General features: G+C 34.6%; 1 long non-coding RNA gene across 1 annotated transcript in view; it reads left to right on the top strand.

The window, feature by feature from the left end:
* Positions 1–11,867, top strand: part of LOC138824386 (uncharacterized) — a 60,962-nt gene extending 49,095 nt beyond the window's left edge. The window contains exon 3 of the long non-coding RNA XR_011371072.1: positions 11,516–11,867. This is a non-coding gene — a long non-coding RNA (uncharacterized lncRNA). The remainder of the gene's footprint in view (positions 1–11,515) is intronic.
* The last annotated feature ends 717 nt before the right edge of the window (positions 11,868–12,584 follow it).

Below are 12,584 nucleotides of genomic sequence, written 5' to 3'. Positions count from 1 at the left end.
GCAGTAACCTTGAGCAAAAACAGGCTCAGGGACAGTGCCCAGGCCTAGAAGTTAAGATGTCACACAATTACTCTCTTCATACCATGTTACACCAAAGTCTCAAAAAGTTGCTCTTTTGGTAAATTTATAAATTAATAGCATCAATTTGTTGTCAACTTTATCTAGATTATTCACATTATCATGTTACTTATGAACTGTTGAAATTAACTGTTAACTAAGTTCTAATTATAGCTTACATGAAAGAATATTTTAGGCAAATAGAATGCCAGAATCATTTGTGAATTTGTAAATTAAATCTTCTACTTAAAAACAATTTTATAGTAACCTATAGAATATTAAATTACAAACAAAAATATTTATTTTAAATCTAAATTATTATTTAGCCAGGTCTACAATGTCCTACTTTAAATGAACTTTCCTATTTCTCTAGACTTAAGCTTTTGAAATCCTTCATCATTTCTTTGGAATCTAACAGAATGATGGTTGCTTTTTCAAATTCTTGGTTGGGAATCATGAGGTCTTTTGCATCTAGTAATGTTCTGTAATGAAGACGACATTTAAACACAACTGAGGATTATATATGAGTTGCATTTCAATAGGAAACTTGACTTCTCAAAACATATTGACAAAATTAGCCCATACTTCCAACTGTCTATTCCTTTCTGGCTTATTTTTTATTCCTTTCTTGGTTTGTTTTATTGAGACAAAATTATACTACCTATTCCACTGAAAGTATCACTATGTCATTCCACTCTCTAATCACCTGTCTTAGTCTGAGTGCTACAATTCCTGGCTTATATCACATTGTCCTACCATAGTTTTTTTATTTATTTAATCTAGATACAGACTAGCAATTCTGAACTTCTCCAATAATATTTTCCACTAGAATGATGGCTCAGGCTGTTTATGTACTATTTTCAAAGATGTTCTAACATTTGGCACAGGATATGAATATTTTCATGTGCACTGAAGGGGTCTCTGATTCATTCCACTCTGGATCCAATCCCTTTATTAATGATGACTTAACTTTCTTACTATCTCCGTTCCCACCTATGTAATATTCTCAAGCTTTTTGGAGAAATTTCACTTGAGGTCTTTCAAATATTAAAAATTATCACTTGATTTTCTTTTTACTCAGGACATATTTTCTAACTTTTCTACAGAATCTGAGAGTTGTTCCATATGTGTGTTTGAACATATAAGTGCATCTGTGTGTATGTGCGTATTTGTATGTATATATGTATGCAAAAACCTCAAGCTCTGGCTGGGAAGGTGGCTCAGTGATAGAGTGCTTGCCTTGCATGCATGAGGCCCTGGGTTCAATTCCTCAGCACCACATAAGCAAAAAAAAAAGCTGGAAGTGGCGCTGTGGCTCAAGTGGTAGAGCGCTAGCCTTGAGCTGAAGAGCTGAGGGACAGCGCCCAGGCCCAGAGTTCAGGACCCACTACCGGACCCCCCCCCCCAAAAAAAAAAAACCTCAAGCTCTTCTTCAGCAATCTTGCTCATAACTAGCATTCCATCACTTGAGACATTATTCTAATGCATCTTTTGGCTGGTTAATTATAGTGTTTTGCCCAAGCTTGTTGCAAACTGAACTTCCCAGACTCCTTTACATTCTTGTTTTATTTCTCCAGGGGTATCAACTTTTGAACTGCAACCATTTTTGTGAGTGTAAAATCTAAGCTGTTTCCCATATTTTTAAATCGAGTTCATATAAAGATAGATGAACCTACACATTACATATGCTGAGTATACACTGATAGAAATGTGATCCTAAGCAGGGTTCAAGTGGTTCATAACTGTAATCCTAGCTAATTAGGAGGCTGAGATCTGATGATTGCAGTTCAAATCCAGCATGAGTAGGAAAGTTTCTGAGGCATTTATCTCTAATTAACCACCAGAAAACTGGAAGTGGTGTGGGGTTCAAAGGTAGAGAAAAAGTTTTGAGCTGAAGAATAGAGGGACAGTGCCCAGGCCCGGAATTCAGGCCCCACTACCATCAAAAAACAAGAAAGAAAGAAAGAAAAGAAAAAGAAAAAGAAATGTAATTTTAGCCACTAGTTCATTGCTAGTATAATTCCTGCTCTTGACATGGCCTTTTTTCCATTTAAGTCCATGGTCTTATATCTGAATTGCTTAGAACCAAAATTATTCTTTCATTCTATTTTTCACAAATTTGAATGATTAACTATCATGATTTAGAGCTAGTAGAAGAAGGAGACTGGTCTCATCCTTCGTGTTCCACTTAGTAGTAATGCTTTGTCTATGTCACTCCCATAGATCTACATACTGGCGTTGGATTTATTATTTGAAAGTTGTCTTATTTGCAGAGTCTTCTATAGAGTATTGAACCATTATACTTAAATACAGAACTTCTCTTTCTCCTATTCCTATTTTTTCTCCTTCTGTTAACTTATGTACACTTGGATAATAATGCACAACACACTGACAAAAAATGTTTCTGAGAATCTTCTTCCCACTTAAAATAGGTCTTAATTTACAGAGCACTTAGGAAATTTGAACTTAATGTACTCCAGGATAATGTTTTACATTTTCATGCTTTTTATTGTGAAAATGGTGGACAGAAGGGTTAGAGTTACATAAGTAAGTTAATGACTACATTATCTAACGAGCATTGTTACCTCCGCATTTGTCTTTCCCCTGCCATGCCTTTTCTTTTTTTTTCTTTTTTTTTTTGGGGGGGGGTCCGGTTGTGGGGCCTGAACTCTGGGCCTGGGCGCTGTCCCTCAGTTCTTAAGGTCAAGGCTAGCGCTCTACCACTTGAGCCACAGTGCCACTTCTGGCTTTTTGCTTATGTGGTGCTGAGGAATCGAACCCAGGGCCTCATGCATGCAAGGCAAGCACTCTACCACTGGGCCACCTTCCCAGCCCTCTGCCATGCTTTTTCTCCCCACCACCCCAACTTTCCCCTCCTATCCCCAAGTTGTAAAGTTCGTTTTCAACGTAGTGTTTTGTTCGTCTCATTGTTACAACAGGTCATACTGTATCCTTGTTTCACCATTTTATTTCCCTTCCCCTCCCTACATTAGAAAAACGTATGTGCAAGGTCACCAACATCAAACAGTGGAAATGGGTTATACCATGGATGAAGAAAATAGAAGAGAAACAAAAAAAGCCACATAATATATGTTAGATACATTAAAAACAATAGTAAAAAAGAAAAAAAAAACAAGTTGTGTCTCTATTTTGGGGCTCATTTCACTTAACATATTATTACATGGCCATATGTACATGGATAATGTTTTATAAGCCATGTAAATTCCATATTTTCTTGTTACTAAGTTGTCTCTGAAACACGTGTTACCTCATGCCCAAAGATGTCTTTGTGCTCTTTCAATGAAGCCAGAAAACATTCATTTTGCCTGGAGAAGCACCGTAGATTGTTACTGAAGTAATTGGAAGGAACTTTTACAGGAAGAAGAAACTGAATCCAGGAGAGAAATTGAACATAGAGAAATGACAAATTTCAAGTTAATTTTTGTTGTCCTTTTACTGTACAAGAAAATAATCCAAGGCTTGAAGGAAACTCTGTCCCTGACTTTTTGAGTTTGCTCTTTATTCATAAAACTTTCTGTAGACTTCTAGTTCAGAGTATTACAAAAGGAAACAATATGCCATTTGAAGGCCAGCATAGAAAAAATGGAAATAACATTGCTGTACAATGTTCTACTGCCAAGAAACAAAGACACGGAGGTTTTAAAATGTCTTATGCATGGATGTTTAAGTCCTGAGATGATTCTCTTGTTGTAAAAGTCAGATATCATTCCTTTCTTCTGGTCCTGAGTTCGCCATATCCATAAGGATTCCATAAAGCAGGATACAGTGAGTATGATCAGCAAAAGGAGCATCTTTTCAAACCAGTGCTTTAAGGATGGTTCCAAAGAAATATGTGGGGTTCTTTGTTTGCTTTTTTTGTTTCTTTACTTTGTGCTGCTTCTGGGGCTTGAACTCAGAGCCTGGACCCTGTCCCTGAACAATTGTCTTTCCTGCCCACCTGCCCCCAAAGCTAGTACACTACTGCTTGAGCCAAAAGTCCACTTCCGGATTTTTTGGTGTTTAATTAGAGATAAGAATTTGACAGATTCTCCTGCCTGGGTTGGCTTTGAACTGAGATAGTAAGAAAGCTAAGTGACATCAACTGTATTGACTTCTCTTTGGAACCAAGAATTATTAGATTAAGATTATTATAAAGGTAATATTTGACCATTTTTAAAAGAAGAGAATACATCCAGCAAAGAAGCCATAACTTAAATAATTCAGCAAAAGTAGGTGTACTGAATCATATTGGAAAAAATTTTCTGCTTGGGAAGATTACTATTCATGTCATAGTCCCTTTTGGGAAAGCTTAAAGTATATTTGACTATTTTGTTGGTTGTGGGGCTTGAACTCTGATCCTGGGCATTGTTCCTCAGCTCTTGAGCTCAAATTGAGTGTTCTACCAGTTTAGATACAGCACCACTTCCTGATTTCTGATGGCTAATTGAAGATAAGCGTCCCATGTACCTTCCTGACCATGCTAGCTTTGAACCACAATCCTCTGGTCTCAACCTCTTGAGTAGCTAGGATGACAGCTGTGAGCCACCAGCACCCGGCTCATATTTGTATTTATGTGCACTTAATGACACTGTAGACAAATAATGGAAATTTGAATCAAATGATGACATTTCAGCTTTTCAGAAAATTTGAGGTAGCAATAAATATGTCCTCCTTTTCCATGTTGTTACATTAAAGACTCATGAGCTATTGGACTCTTACTTTAGCATCTTCTGATGTCTGTGGCGGTGGACTTAGTATAAATAATTGTTAGTAGAGAAATATAGAAAGACTGAGATTTTTAGAAAGCAATGGAAATCAGATAGGAAAGAATAACAAAGAATGGCATTCAATTTATCACACAGAGATTAAGAACTAGCCTAAGTGATATAGAATGCTAAAGGTAATGAGGAGTAAGCTTGGTTCATAGCTAGTTCTTCAATAATCAAATATGGTTCCCTAGAAGAATTTCTGGTATAATTTAGTTATTATTATTGTGAGGTCTGCTCCTGGATGGCTAGCAGACTCTACCCTCCTCTCAGCAAAGTCTCCTCCCAGTACCTGTGTTAACTAGGCATCTAGGACACCTGGAAGAGGTCACATCTGCATCCGCTGAGGTCAATCTGAATTTGATGTGGCCACACCTTTCTGCAACCATACCCTATATAAGGCCTACCCCAGGCCCAGATGCCCTCTCTCTGCTCTTTTCTAGATCTTTCTCAGCTCTTTCCTTCTCTTCTCTTTCCCAGCTCTCTTCTCTTTCCTAGCTCTCCCTTTCCCACCTCTTTCCCAGATACTCTCTTTTCTAGCTCTTTTCTCTCTTTTCTAGCTCTTTTCTCTTTCCCACCTCTCTCTTTCCCAGCTGTTTCTCTTTCCCAGATCTCCCAGCAATCTTTCCCAGGCCTTTCCCCACCACGTGGAGGACCAAGATGGCCTGGTGCCAGCTGGAACGAAGAATACACCTACTACTTGTCTGAATACCACGTGCATGGTGCTGTTCTTGCTCGGCTATCTCTTTTTTAAAAAAAAAAACTAACAATTCCCATTTATTTCATCCATCTGGATTTATTCCTTCACTTCTATCACAACTATTAATTAACTGGTGCCTTTTTGGTGCCATGCTGACCAAAAAGATTTCCAATTCTCACTTAGACGACCCTTCTCATTGTGATTAGCAGTGACCACTCAAAATCTTGGAATCTTTGAATTTCCAGGATTAATCTTCACTTGATATCTAAGCACATTCCGGACATTAATTGCCGTGACTTACTAACAAAATGTTTTTTTTTTTTTTCTCAACACAGCCTTCTAATATAGGTAAAGTACATGAATTAAGAACTATGGTTAAGTCATTATTGGAAGGAGCAATTATATATTCAAATATAGGTTCTTTATCTGGCATTTACTAGCTAAAGAATTTTTGCCAGTCCTGGTGCTTGAACTCAGGTCCAGGGAACACTTCCTGAGATGTTTCTTTTCTTTTCTTTTCTTTTTTGCTTAAGGCTTGCACTCTACCACTTGAGGCACAGCACCACTTCCTTTTCTGTTTATGTGGTACTGAGGAATTGAACCCAGGATTTCTTGCATTCTAAGCAATCACTGTACCATGAAGCCACATTCCCAGAGCCCTAAATGACTTTCTTAATATGGCATTACTTTTTCATTCCATTACTATGTATTATAATTTAGGCTAGGTGGTAGAAAAGGAAGTGGAAAACAATACTAAGTCCAGTAAGGCTAACATTCCTATCACCCTAAAGAAGTACAGTGTTAAGACCTGCAGGACTCATAGGGATGTTGCATGTTACATTATTATATAAAAAAACAAAAATTCATCCCTGACATACACAACATTATACTTACACTTTTAAGTTCAAGAGCCAAAAATCTAAACCTTTTTATTGATTGGGTGTATTTCCTAGGAAGGAAGAAGGAGAATGTAGAAGGTGAAGTTGGAAAAATATGTATATTGGCTCTTAGTCCACATTTTTTGCACTTTTAAAAAGTGCTACTGACGAACTCCACATCTACTTTAATATACTGTCTGCACAAAATGCAGAAAATGAAGACATTTATTCTGGTGGATAGTCACATATATTAACAAAATACAGTTCTGGAAAAAGAAGTTACCAGTATAAAGTATTGTCTATAAAATCGTTTCATGTCCTAGCAGAACAAAATGTATCATTGAAATAATTAGTCCAGCTTTCTTTGAGATTTTATGCTCTCACAGTATTAAGATGTTCTCTAATTCCAGTAACATGGAAGCATAAAAGACATGATTTGAAGATCTCAGTAGTTTTAGAAACAAAAGTACATAATAGTTTCCTTCCTGCAGAGACATGTGATGGCAAGTATGACTGATTGTATTATAGTTCTCTTCTTTTTCCTCTTTATCTCAAGTATTGCATATCTTGGCATATTAGTCTGTCCTGTATCAGCTTACTGTAGGTGAGATTTACCTCTACTATGCAATGTCAAGATGGGTCATGTGACTTACTTCGGCTTACAAATATGAACCAGAAGTGGTCAAAGGCTATTTCTAGAGGAAGATTTCTATCCCATTGTCTGTGTCTAAGAGCTAACTTCTTTACCCTTACCGATAAAAATAGCATATTTCTAGAGGGAAACTTTTTTCAACTTATATACTGGAAGAATATAGCATGTAAAATTGAAGCAAAACTCAAACACAGCAAGAATTAAGCGAATATTAGTATGTGATATTAATATGTTAGTTTCTTACCATTCTTGTATGACTACAGCACATCAGAATTTAACAAATACTAAACAAGTACGAAACAAATAGATAACACTTCCTGTTTGATGCTATTACATTTTTTAAATAAATAAGCATTCTCTATGTGATCACGTGGGGTTAACTCTTTCTATAAATGTGTTTAATCACTCTAGAGTACTGTATCTAACATCCACAATCATTATCAAGAACTTCTGATTGAGATGAGAAAGAAATACCTAGATTTCTCGCTTCTCTTTTCCTCTTCTCCTTTTCCTAGTGAGAATTCTCAGCCTTTCTCCAAATTCTCCTATTAATAAAGAAAGAATAACACATTGTGGATATCAAGCAAAAGGCTTCAAAGCCAGAATTTTATTCTTTCAGAAATAGATGAAATAAATAAGAGTGGCTCAAGGAAGAAGAAAAGCATGGTTTTTCCCTTTCTGGCTTCAACAATAGAGACTGAACACTACTCTAAACATCTAATAAACAATTTTCCTTGGCTAATTTTAAAAAAATATTGTTTTTTAATAAATAATAATTTTGACAATTAAAAAATTTAAAATATGTAGTAATTTGATGTTTGCTTTTAGTAGGCATGAAATAAGACTGCATTAACATTGTGTGAGTTGAGAGGCTAAATTTTATCAGAATCCAAACAAAATGAAAAATATATGATGTTAAGAAAATAGCTTTTAGGTAAATTTTCAACATGAAACACAGGGACGTCTTTTTTCTTCTTTTCCTCTCCACACTTCAATAAGCAGTTCATGTAATTCAAATAGCTGTGTTTCTTTCAGAAATATATTACACATAAACAAGTTAAAAGATGAGAACTAATATTGGTGGTGCATTCTTTAAAAATAGCAGTCAAATAACTATTAACCATAATTCCAAAATAATAATCAAATGCTCTTGAAAAGAGAAGATTGTAAGCAGAATATACAAAAAGTGAAAGTGCCAGAACTGCTTCAGCAGCTGCTGTCTGATATTTAAGATTTCTAGTAAATGACAATTTTTAATCAGGATTAAATGCTTTCAGGAACCAAAATTTTTCTAGTTATATTTTATTGAAGAAATATGTTGTTCAAAATTAATGAAAGGGTAACAGGTAGAAAGAATGCTTACACACTCATTGTGGTAGGCAGTAAAATACCTTCCCAAAATACCTATAGTCCCGAAATATCTAATCAATCAAATGTAGATTTATATTTTATATATGTTTGTAAAATAATCACCTTTCATTACCCAAGGAACACAAATTTGAATAATTATCAGATGGGCAAAAATACTCAGAAGTCCCAGCTGTAGTTCGAAAGGGACATCATTAGGTAAGAATCATCAGAAAGATGTAAAGATGCTACATTAGAAGATTAAGGAAAAGACAAGAAAAAACATACTGAAGTTTCTGGAAATCAGAACAGGAAGTAAATGCCTTTTCCACTAGATTCACCTGAAAAATATTTTAGCTCTGTAGGAGGCTCTATTTTAATCTAGTGAGACTTATTTTAGATTTCTGTCCTTTAGAAATGTAAACGGTAAATACGGATTATTCAATACATTTATCTTGTAAAAATATTTTACAGCAGATTTGGTGTAGTAAGCTAAATCAACCAAGACTTTTCTTGATGCAACTACAAGGATACCACGAATCCTAGTTTCTGAGAATAAGAAAAAGTTGCCACCAGCTTTTTACACATGTATGATGTACATACTACTAAGGGCTTGGAATTAATGAAGTCTTGAATTCCTAAATAATATTTAAACAAGAAGCTCCCTATCTTCATTTTCATATTTGGGGATCACTAAGTACCAAAGTTATGTAGAAGGCTAGGTTAAGAATATAGAAATGAAATCTGTCTCCTGTTATTATAAAGATAATTTATGTTATTTTGATTTACAGTTTCTAAGCTAATAAAAAAAATAAGGTAAAACCGAAACAGTAACTCAATCTTTTCTCCTTCCTAACTTTCCAACAGAAATTAGAGAATCCAGTAAAGATAAGCAATCCCAGGTTGGTATAGGATGTTATAGGATCACCAGATGTTGAAAAAGAAGTTAACAAAAATGGGTCCCATGGAACAATGGTAAAAAAAAAAAAAACCTACACCTACAGATTGTGATATAGCTAGAAAATAGTTTGCCCTATACTAAATCTTTGACATTTTATCTACTTTCATCTCTTAGGAAATGACTACATTAATACTCAAGGGTTTGCAGCTTATAACCCAGCAACAAATAATGCTTCTAAATGTAAACAAGCATGATACTAAGAGTAACCAAGGCTACTTGCATTGCTATAGCTGATAAAGTAGAATGATCTTGGGGAATAGTCAAACAATCTTGAACTTTTTTATATCTTTCCTCTTCTCCAACACAAGAAGTCCTAGTCTAGATATGTAAATTTGCAATAAAGGATTTTTATATTTTTTATCGTTCACATTAAAGCAAATACACTTTTCCTCTTTGCAAGCCTGACTTTGAAAGAGTCAGACCCTCACCATATTTTATAGACAAACGTTTACTGCTTTGGCTTAGTTGTTTTCTTGCCTTTGGGTGTTGCTCTCTATTATTTTGGCAACTACATAGAAAAAAAAGATAAATCCATTTTACTTATGTTGGATTGTTCAAAGTCTAGCTGTCTTCAGTTTTCTTTTTCCTTCTTCACTGTTAATTGAAGTTCATTTATTCCTCTTTAAATGATAACAAAAACGTGATACTTTAACGTATATTCTCATTGAAACCAGTGAATACAGGAGTGTAGGCGATTGTTTTATAATTGTTTCAAATATTTTCCTTGGCTATTTTCATTATTGCCTTTGTTCCTGTCTTCTAATCAGGAACACAAGGTTACACAAAAGATCTTCCTAAGGAATAGGATGTTAGGCAGAAAAAAATAGATATATAATTAAAGGTTTTCATCTCTTAAGAGACTGAAAAGCTCAGAAGACATTGTGTTATTACTTGTACAGTTAAGATGACTTGAATGTTTTGGTTCTTAAACTAAGTGAAATGCATGTAAAATGTTACAGGTCTTCCAAAAAATGATTATGGTTTATATTTTTCTGCTTCATTGAGATGAAACCTCTTACAAGGTTGGAGAGACTATTTATTTTACGGTAGAAGGTTTAATGTTAGAAAGCCAAGGGAGATTCCTAAAACAACACTGCCTATCACATATCAGTTAAATATACTTATGGCATATAAGTATATAAACATACAAATATGAATTGAGTGAGAAATGTGTGATTTACACAATTGATTCAATGACATTTAAAACCAGAGTTCACTTCTCTACGTTTATATAAACTAGTATATCTAGTGAGAATTTAAAGATTTTTTATAATACATATTTTAACATTTATACCAAAATATTATTTTATTTGTAACTTTATTTTTAATTTTTGTCAGTCATGGAGCTTGAAATCCTGACCTGGACGATGTCGGTAAGGTCTTCAGCTAGTGATCTACCACTTGAGCCATAGCCAGTTTTCTGGTGGGTCATTGGAGATAAGAGTCTTATGGTCTTTCCTGCCTAGGCTAACTTTGAACCATGATTCTCACCTCTCAGCCTCCTTAGTAAATAGCGTTACAAGGATGAGCCATTGGAGCCTAGCAACAGAATTATTTTTTACACATTTATGAAATATGGAGTGATATTCCCATTCATTTATATGTTGTTTAATAATCAAGCCACATCATATCCATTAATTTCTGCATGTAACTTTTCTTTATGGGGAGAATGCTCAAAAACTTATCTTCTGACTGTGATGAAATATCTATTCTTAAGTATAATCACTTTGCTTCTTGTAGTATAAAATTAATATATTTACTTTTAGTCATGGAAGTTTGCTAATTAAAGTTATATAAAACATGAATTGTAAAGTGAAAGAAATTCATAGTTCCTTTACTTGTTTAAAGAAAATAATTATGCATTTTTTCAATTATATTTCTTTGGGAATATGTAGCATTCATTGATTTAACTGTTAAAATTGATAGCAGTTACATTATATCAAGTAGATTCAAACTTGTATTTGAAAATTGCACACTTAATACAAATAGACTTCACTTTCTTCTAAGACATAATTAAAATAATAGTATAGCAAAGCTTGGTGTTAGTTGTTCTTGTGTAGAATCATAGAAACTCAGGAAGCTAACACCTGAATATTTTAGCTCAATATCAGTCCAAACAGACAAAAATGTGAAAAGTTTTCTCCAATTATCCAGCAGGAGGCAGAAGGTGAAGATGTGGCTCAAGGAATAGCGTGTCATCAGCCATGAGCAAAAAATACAAGGGAGACCATTAAACATTGTGTTCAAGAACTAAAAATGGCATATACACAAAAGACAACAACAAAAAAGTAGTATGAGCATCAATAATGAAGACAACATAGTAGAAAAGATCATGAGCAATGTTGTGAAAACATCTGGAAGACAGAAATTATTAGAATTTTGATTCATGAGAGGTAAAAGTCACAGTATAATTTGGACAATCTCATTGTAGTCATATGTGTTGAAACATGGCTATTGGGTAACATGTGAAAGAGCAGACTGCATTACCTGACATATCAGACTTCGTCTGTAACTATGCATCATCTCACTCTGCAAAAATCTAAAATCGTGCTTGTTAATTTAAAAAGAACCTCATGTTAGAGACTGTTTGGCCCACACAGAATGGGGTCCTTATTTTGAGGCTTCAGACCAGTGCTTTTTTTTTTATAACCACCCCTGATTTACCCATCTTCCCTGGTGCAGCTATACCTTACTAAGCTGGCACCAAGCCAAGGCTTTGAACTAGACCCCCCTGCCTTTTTACATTTAGAAGAATTATTTGTTGCTGGATTATAAGCTGCGAACATTTGAGTATTAATAAAGTCATTTCCTAAGAGATGACAGTAGCTGTGTAAACAAACCTAAAATGTCAAAGACTTAGGATAGTGAAAACTAATTTCTAGCTATATCACAATCTGTAGGTGTAGATTTTGTTTCCCATTGTTCCATGGGACCCATTTTTGTTAACAGATCGTATTTTGCTGTCTTTTCATGAGAAATCATAGAGGTGATGTTTTGCCTCTTATTCAATTATATCTAATATTTTAAAGTAGATTTGTCCTAATATAATATTAATTTAATCAATCATTTCATTATGGCGATGTTGGTCTGATTTTTCTCCAGTAAATCTTATCGCTTACCATAAATGAGAACATGTGTTTCAGTATCCTATTAATATAACAAAATGCATTATAAAATTAACTTAAAAGGAGGAAAGATAAATCTTGACTTCTGATTGTATACA

The sequence above is a fragment of the Dipodomys merriami genome, unplaced genomic scaffold (assembly GCF_024711535.1).
Source record: "Dipodomys merriami isolate MVZ:Mamm:240054 unplaced genomic scaffold, mDipMer1.0.p SCAF_1281, whole genome shotgun sequence".
Classification (NCBI taxonomy): domain Eukaryota; kingdom Metazoa; phylum Chordata; class Mammalia; order Rodentia; family Heteromyidae; genus Dipodomys; species Dipodomys merriami.
The sequence above is the reverse complement of the archived record's forward strand: the minus strand, read 5'-3'. Positions and strand labels throughout refer to the sequence as shown.